A 9,688-nucleotide genomic window follows, 5' to 3' on the forward strand; every position below is an offset into this window, starting at 1 on the left:
TTCTTCTAAGATCCTGTTCGGCTCATTGTCAGTTAAACAACTTATTGATAAGGCGTACTCGGGAGTACATACCTTACTAGAGCAGAACCTTACTCGATATGACTTAGAGATATTCCATCAACTCATCAAGTATACTCGGACCATATTTATTAAAGAATACCTTGCCCGGTCTTCCAATTACTTGGCTTCTTGGACTTGGTTGACCAAACCTTACTCGGAAGAGTAAAATACTTGGTCTTGAAGAACAACCCTGCTTGACAAAGTGAACCTTACTCGGATATGCCAAGTTAATGAACCTTACTCGGAAATCACTAAAAAGCATACCTTGCTCGGATATCCACTTAAGAAGATTATTTGAAGTAAACCGTGCCCGGGAGGCAAAATCTCGTACTCGGCTAAGTAAAAGCTTACTCGAAGGTCCAAGGTGTACCCGGGTTCAATACTTAGCAGTTTCTGAGGAGGTTGAGAAGATTCCAATCTTCAATATTCTTCATTTAGGTCAAATCTCCTCATTTGGGTCAAACTCTTGACCCAACAGAAAAGAAAGTCTTTTTAACAAAAGTGTACCTTTGAGGTTTTTGTATGAAATCACTCGAGATGCTCAAAACCATATCAAACGAACTCCGATTTGAGTGATTCAAGCGGCCACGGAACCGTTTCGTCCCGATATACAAACCCATTGGCTCACCTTCGCCAAAAACCACCGCTACAGTCGCCGGAACAGCTGAACAGTTGCCGGAATCTTCACTTTTGAGCTGCTATGGTTTTGCCGATAAAAATCGGAATACCCGACCTCTGATCTAAGATCTAATCGGTGGAAATATTCATTTATATACCATGAACACTCAGTTAAAATTTGATACCGATCCGATGGCTAGATCACCGGGAATCTTTGTGTCTTTATGGGTGGTTTTCTCAAAAACGGGAATTGGGTTAAGTGTGTGTTTTGATGGTGTAGGCTATGGTGTGGAGATGTATGAAAATGGAAAGGATTAGGGTTTTAAGGGGTATTTATACTCCCTTAAGCCCATGGACCTTAAGCCCATCTTTCCTTTTTGGTCCATAATTAATTACATCTAATTAGTCTACTTATCCTTCCATCTTTATTATTTTACTATTTTTCTATTAACTCAAGTAAACTTTTTCACCATAAATAAATAATATATTAAATATTATTATAAGAAATTTCGGGATGTTACAAGTCTACCCACCTTATAAGAGGTTTCGTCCTCGAAACCTGCTTAGTCCTTGTAAAGAGGAATACTTCATGTATTCACATCCTTTCTTTAGCTTCCCGACTTACCGGTTTATCCTTTGTCTTACAATCAACGAGTGATGTTAATTAGTTTTATCTTTCTTAGGTAGCTTGTCCATGAAGTCATCTATGATACGCTTCCTTTTCAAGACTTTGCAACTGCATATTACTTCCACAAGTATGGTCTCCTTTCTTGTCCTTTAAATTAGCACTAAATGACCATTCCGTCCATTTACAACCTTTAGAAAATATACTGCTTTGCAATACGTTCAATACATATTAATTCCAAAAAGGAAACCTTTCTAGTTTCTCCTTAATGGTTACTTCTTAAAAATCCCTTTGTATATTCTTTGAGAGAGAACACTTCTTGCAATTCTTGAGCGCATCCATTGCATAACTTGTCGGAGAACTCCTTAAGTCACCACTTATACCTTCTTTCATTCTCAGCTTTGCATAAACATGTAAGGTTTATGAGTTTTAGTTGTCCAAGGTAGCTTGATCATGAAGTCCATGATGATACATCTCCCTCTTTCTTGACTAATCAAGCCTCACGTTGTCCTATGAATCCATTGTCGTTTGTCGTTACATATTAGGCTGCCTAATCTATCGTAACCAATTACCTTTACCGACTTCCTTTTCGGTATGTCTTGATCTTTGTTTATTATACCATTCTATCATTTCTGTTCCAGAGGATTTCCCTTCCATGATCACGTGATTGTCAATTACACACTAATCATTTGTGTCAAGACTTAATTCAGGTAGACATAAGTCTAAACCATATCTACGCTTTCCTCGCATGTCTTTTCACCTTTTGTCCCTGGTTTCTAGCTTTCATCACATGTCTTTCCACCTTTTGTCCCTAAATTCTACCTTTTGTTCCAGTGGTAACCCCATAAGGTCCTTTGGGAACACTTCTGGTTAGTCACACACAACAGGAACATCTTTCATTTCTTTCGTGTCTGCCGTAGCTTTGACAACATACGTCAGGTAGGCACTGCACCCTCGCCTTAACAAACCTTCAGCTTTTATCATCGGAATGACGTAAGCCTTGATATTTCCTTAATACCATAAATTGTCAGTGTACCGCCATCCAATGACTTAAACATTATCAACTTATTCTTACCTTCTATACGAGCTTTAAGCTCAAACGTCAAATCCATCCCCAAACGACATCGAACTCTCTTAAGGTCAATCATAAAGAGTAGCAAGGAACTCACGTCCCTCTAATTCTACTTACAATTCTTAACCATCCTCATATTTTAACGAAGTTATCGCTAGTGGTCTCTTCCATAAGGTCTCAGGTACACAACTACATTCTTCTTAGCGTCTTCTTTCATATTCGCTACACTATGTAGCCTCATCCCTTCATGCATGTTCACTCACGATATCTTGACAATCACCCGTCCTTCTCGATCACCTCCGCTTCCTCAGCGTTCACTTCGTTACTCCCGATCCCAACAAGATCCTTTATAAAGTTAACCATTGCAGACATACTACATTTCTTGACTCATTCTAGTTGGCTTATCTCCGTTTCTTTTATGTTGCCTCCACTTGGACTTCCCAGTTCGGCTGCCTTTGATGCTTCAGAAAACATTGTTGGCATTGTAGTGCGATACAGTTTAGCAACTCCATTAATATTTGACTACAAGCTCCAAGTGTGATCCTTCTTCAATACTTCCTAAAGTTGAAGTCATGTTGCTTTCGTATATCGCTTTGTCACCTTCTTCAAAAAGGGTGTCTGGTTGGAACGTATCTTACCGCAGCGTCCAGTACGACCTCCTTTATATCGGTCATCTATCTTAACTCTAAGGAAACACAAACGTTATCACTCTAGGAATTATTTAGCACATGATTCGTAAGATAAGTATTTAATGATATTGGCCAAGTGTAATTAACTTTTTACATTATTTCTCAGGTTCTACATACTTCCCTTTGTGATCTCACTTGTGCTAGTTTCTACTTCTCACATAATCATAATATACATATAACCTACATTCTTATCCCCAACAATTAAGCTAGCATTCATACATTCTTTCTCTAGCAATTAAGCTAGCATACAAACATTCTTTATTTAGCGATTAAGCTAACATCATATACTCTTTCACTTTCATTCATATACATATATTTCTAAATCCTTACATGGATTTAAGCATGTAACTTACCGTTACCGAGCTTGCTTGAGAGACACATGGCTTTCTTGAACTGGCAACTGAGAAAGACTCGATTCTTTGGCATCGTAAAATGGGTCACATACATGTCAGAAAGATGAATTATTTAATGGCAAATGACTTAGTTGAAGGTGTCTCGTTAAAGAATTTTAAGTTATCCGATCACTGCATTGCATGCAAAAAGGGCAAGCAGAAGAAGAAGACACATCCCTCTAAGTTATTGAATTCCATTGATACTCCTCTTGAACGACTTCATATGGATTTGTTTGGTCATGTGACTCGTGCAAGTATTTCTGGAGATTGGTATTGTCTTGTCGTGACTAATGATTATTCAAGATATTCTTGGGTGTTATTTATGAGTTCGAAGGATCAAACACCGGTTTTGATACAAAACCTTATTACTAAGATCGAATCACTGTATAAACAAAAGGTGAGGAGGATCCGAAGTGATAATGGTACTTAATTTCAACAACACTATATTGGATTTCTTTTGTATTCAAAAGGGAATTCACCGAGAATATAGTGCACCTTATGTACCTCAACAAAACGGTGTTGCTGAACGGAAAAATAGAACTCTGATTGAAGCTGCACGCACAATGCTCGCTGATTCAAAGCTTCCTGTCCAATTCTGGAATGAGGCAGTGAATACAGCTTGTTATACGCTTAATCGAGTTCTAACTGTGAAACGACTCAAGAAGACAAGCTACGAGCTCTTAAATAATAGAAAACCTAATTTACAGTACCTGGAACCATTTGGGTGTCTGTGTACAATGTTGAAGAAGGATTCGGGTAAATTTGAAGAAAAAGCTATCGAAGGCTATTTTTTGGGATATGCATCTCCAAAGAAAAGGGTTTTTAATTTCACATCTGGTTGTGTTGAAGAATGGTACCATGTGGATTGTCAGAAGTACACTACTTCTACACAAGGGAAAGGTCCAGACTGGATGTTTGACTATGATAGTTTATTTAATTCATTTACTCCTTCGACTGAACACATTGACGAAGATCTGGTTCGAGCATACTTTGAAGATCATTTGACCATTCCAAGATTTTCAAGTTCTAATGATGTTGAAGCTCAACCAGATGCTCCAACTGAAGAACCTCAAGTTGTTTCTCCAGTTGCTATTGATAATTTTTGTACTTCTTCTGATGATGATCAAGTTGAAGTTCAAGTTATTGACCTTGACAGTGATAATGTTTCATCTCCCGAGTTAGGTGAACATTACACTAACTTATTTGATAATGTTGTTGTTCCTGAGAATCCCACTCTTCGGATTCATGGATATCATCCACAGAAAAACATCATTGGAGAACTTGATGTGGGCGTTCGTACACGTCATCAAGTTGCTTCGTCAAGTGATAATAACATATTGTGTGCTTACACTAACTTACATTCTTTGGGAATTGTAAATCTTGCTAAATTCTATTGCTTTCTATCTCAAGTTGAGCCAACGACAGCTCGTAAGGCACTTGAAGATCCTTCTTGGGTAGAAGCTATGCAAGAAGAATTACAGCAATTTGCACGTTTGGGTGTTTGGGACTTAATAGACAAACCTGCTAGAGTCAAGAAAGCCATTCCGACTAAGTGGGTATTTAAGTGTAAGAAGGATGATCGAGGGGTAATTGTGAGAAACAAGGCTCGATTAGTGGTGCAAGGTTTTCATCAGCAAGAGGGTATTGATTACATAGAGGTATATGCTCCAGTTGCAAGATTAGAGTCGATTCGAATCTTCCTGGCATATGCAGCTTATAAGAATATCAAGGTCTGTCAAATGGATGTTAAAAGTGCTTTTCTAAATGTTGAATTACACGAGGAAGTGTTTGTTTTACAGCCTCCTGGTTTTGAAGATCCTGATTATCCAGACCGTGTTTACCAATTAAACAAGGCCCTGTATGGTCTACATCAAGCCCCGAGAGCTTGGTATGGCACGCTCGCCAACCATCTGACTCGTAATGGCTTTAAACGAGGGACTGTCGACTACACTTTATTTCATAAAACTGTTGGTGATGATCTTCTCCTAGTCCAAATTTATGTCGACGATATTATTTTTGGGAAGTCCATGCAAACAAAGTTCGAGATGAGCACGATGGGAGAGATGAAATTCTTTTTAGGGTTGCAGGTTCACCAGTCTGCTCACGGAATTTTTATTCACCAGACTAAGTATGTGAATGACGTCTTGAGCCGATTCAAGATTTCTGCCGGAAAAATCCCATCTACTCCTCTTCCTGTAAGGCACAATTTATCACCGAATGAATTGGAGGATTCCGTTGATCCTACCCTCTCTCGTGCCATGATTGGTTCTTTAATGTATTTAACGGCTTCTCGCCCTGATATTATGTTTGATGTTTGTCTTTGTGCTAGGTATCAAGCAAATCCACGAGTGACTCACCTAGCTGCAGTCAAGAGAATTCTTCAGTATTTGAGGGGAAATCCAGACATCGGGTTGTGGTACCCCAAGGATGATACTTTCTATCTTACTGCCTACTCAGACTCAGATTATGGAGGATGCAAGATCAATTTCAAATCAACGACAGCGGGATGTCAATTTTTAGGAAACTGGCTTGTTTCCTGGCAGTGTAAGAAGCAGACAACGGTCTCCACTTCAGCCGCCGAAGCTGAGTATGTTGCAGCCTCGAGTTGCTGTTCCCAGGTTTTGTGGATACAACAACATCTTCGCGACTACGGTTTGAAGTTTCTTACTACTCCTATTTTGATTGATAATTCTGCTGCTATTAGTATCACCAAGAATCCCGTACAACATTCTTGCTTGATTTAAACGGGTTGAAGACTCTCGCTGATATCCTTAAACAATGATGACTATCTTTATTTTCTGTCATATTTTTCTTTTAAAATTTATTTTGGTTTTAGGGGGTGAAAATCTAGAAAATACAAAAAGAGTGTGTTTTTTATTTTGTATAGATAAAATCCAAAAATATTATGATTTCTGTTCTTTAATGTTTTTCTTTTAAATATTTAGAAAAACCAAAAACATTTTAAAATTTTGAAAAACCAAAAAGAATGTGATATATGTTTTGTACAGAAAATTCCGAAAAAGACAAAAATATTGTGTTTTTAAAGTTTGTATAGAGAAAAACCAAAAAGATTTTTGCAGGCGTTTTTAGATTATTTTCTCGCTGAAAATTATGTCGGTTATTTAAGTTTGTGAAGCATGCTTACATATTTTGGTCCTATTATTCACTTGTGAATTGATGGTTAGCCATTTATTTATAAACTTAAGTTAACTGGGGCGATTAAATTTATCTTTTCTTTATTTTATGCTCCTCAAAATTTTGAGTTTTTGAAGCAAAAAGAGAACATGATAGTACATTGATTATTTTGACCCCAAATCCAGAAAAAAGTAAGCTTAAAAGACTGTGTGCTTAATTGCATTGGTGCATTGGTAGGTCTTAAAACAACCCAGTAGAGTAAAGTATGTGATATAAACATAAAGAAACGCCAAATTGAAAGAGGTGTTAGTCTCTAGCAAAAGTCTCGGTGAGGATGGCAGAAATGTAATAACCAGTCATACTCAAGCCTTATATTTGTTGATCACCCAAAAATAAAATAAAGCAAATAACAAGCGTTAGGATTCTGGACACTGTGAGTCTTTATGCGGCTTAATCATCTGGGTATTCATAAGCATGAATATTTCACTCGCTTTCAAGAAGCAAACCCAAAGTCATTAAACTTGATCACCGCTGTACTTCGTACAATTTAAATTACTGACTTGATCAAAATCCGATGTTAGTCATACAATTGTTCCTCCCTTGTGCGTGTCTTAATACCATTAAGAAACGGACCCCAGGGGATACAATGTATGTAAGCCAACAGATGGACTCGTGCATACTCACTCTCAGTAAAGGAAACTTGATGCATTGCTCAAAATTTCAAAATTGGTATCAAAAATTTTGATCAACAATATAATGGTTTAAGTCAAGTTGGGGTGATTTGACAAAAATCAAATTAAGCTTGAACCGAGATTTGAGGCTGACAGTTTCTGATATTCTGTGCTTTAATTGAACAAATTAATCATATCACAAAAATACTTGAATGTGTGTTATTAGATTTATGTGGACAACAATACCAATGACCGACTTATCGCCAGTCATAATATCGCTGAAATATAAAACTGTGATGGAAGGGCAATTTGGTCAATATGATTCTCTGCTCAAACTCGACAAAAATATAAAAAAAATATGTAATGTTTTTGATAAATCATTGAAAAACACAAAAAGATTGTCTATTTTTTAATTGTTCGGATATTCTTTTGTAAATACATTCTGTATTTTTTTTTAAAATATATATATATATACCAAAAATATTTTCGTTTTTTTCTGTGCACATATTAATTTTAAGTTATGTTTCGGATAACTGAAACGTTTTTAAGGTATTTGGTTGTCGGGATAAAAGGATTCTCGATAACCTAATTTATTTATTTATTTAATTATTTAATTACTTAATTCATTTAATTATTTAATTTAAAATTAAATAAAAGATTTTTTATTTAGAATCTAATTCGTTATTTATGGATAACGAACTAGGTGATTCTTTAGCGAACTAGCCTCTGGTTCGCTAACCTAATTCGCTTCCGCACTCTGTAACGAATCATCCCTTCGTTATGCATATTTAACGAATCATGACACGAATCATGTCTTGATTCGCTACCTTTAATTTAACGAATCAAGTAGCGATTCGCCAACATAAGGTAACGAATTGAGTTGCGAATGGGCTAATTCGTTATCTTTAATTTAAACGAATCATCTGATTCGTACAAGTTGTACCTCGAGTTGCGTGCAAGGTTATAAAAGAAAAGAATAACGAACAGTTCTCCATTGTTTGCCTTCTTCTTTCACCTTAAAGAAACCCTGTTCAAATTTTCTCTGAAATCTCGACCTTCTCGTTTTGATATTTCTAAGATATCTTTGGATTTATAAGGTATAGCCGATCATGGCGATCTAATTTTCGTCAAAAATGGCTAAGATTTGATAGTTAAATTATGAACTGTTTAGGGGTTTAAGGGTTTCCGAAGTTTTGAAATCCATTTCAGTATAATTTATGTTGAAAAACTATATGATTTTGATGTCATTGTGATCGGAATCATATTCCGATACCCTTGGTGGGCTTCAATCATGATTTGATTGTTGTTTGCCGGGTTAATTATAGTTTCATGTTATCGGTGTTTACAGTGGGTTCGTCTAACCTATGTACTTAGAGATTTTGAGTCTTAATCTCATTCATCTTCGATTAGGAACGTAATTCCGTGTACAACGAGCTCATTATTGCGATGATTAGACGATAGTTATGGTCTAATCATCCCCGGGCTCATATTGTTGACTATTTGTGTTCATCGTAATTTTGACTTTGACCATATAGGTCAAAGAACAAGTCTTAATTATAACCACTCGTTAGTCTTAGCGAATTGCGACTGTTTCGTGTCCAATTCGTTAAGATTTTACACGAACTTGATTAGCGAATAAGATGTTACACGAATCGGATATGGATTCCCTTAAAATATAACGAACTAGAGTTTAGTTCGTCAAAATTAAATAGTAATTCGCTATGTTCAGTTCGTGAAAGTATTTACTTGATAGCGAATTAAATTACTTGATTCGTTATCTTATTGTAACAAATCAGTGTGATTCCCAACGAATGACATTTTTTAAATAAATTAATTTCAATATTCATTTAATTTAATTAAAGAATTTAAATCGTCTAGTACGCGTAAATAGATTAATTACACATATCTTTTAATTATATATTTTGATATCTCTTCTCATATTCGGTTTTATTTATACAGTAAAACATGGCTGATCAAGAACAACAAAATCAACCACCACCAGAACAACCCCCACAAGGACAACCACCACAACAAGATCAACAAGCTGAAGTGATCTTATTGTCGTTTCATAAAAAGCACAACATTTGTGCTTATGTTGATCAAGATGTGACTGATTTGGAAACGTTTGGAGCTATGTTGACTTTCTTACGACGTTCAACGATACACTATGCAATCACTGCTAGACCAAAGGTGTATCTTAGTATAATCAGGCAATTTTGGAACATGGCGGAATATGTTGAGGCAGATAAATTGGTTCGACTACAATTAATCAGATTCCAATTACGATTGATGTTGAGGTCATTCGTCGGGTACTTCAATTTGACGATAATGATGATAACCCGGGTGAATTTGACAGGACATTGGATAGAGGTTTATTCACACTCTTGAACTATGGAGGTGATATTCGTAAATCTATGCTGAACAAG

Source organism: Bidens hawaiensis, unplaced genomic scaffold (assembly GCF_021521415.1).
Source record: "Bidens hawaiensis isolate Kalapana, Puna unplaced genomic scaffold, B.hawaiensis_p1.1 tig00009191_1, whole genome shotgun sequence".
Taxonomy (NCBI): Eukaryota; Viridiplantae; Streptophyta; class Magnoliopsida; order Asterales; family Asteraceae; genus Bidens; species Bidens hawaiensis.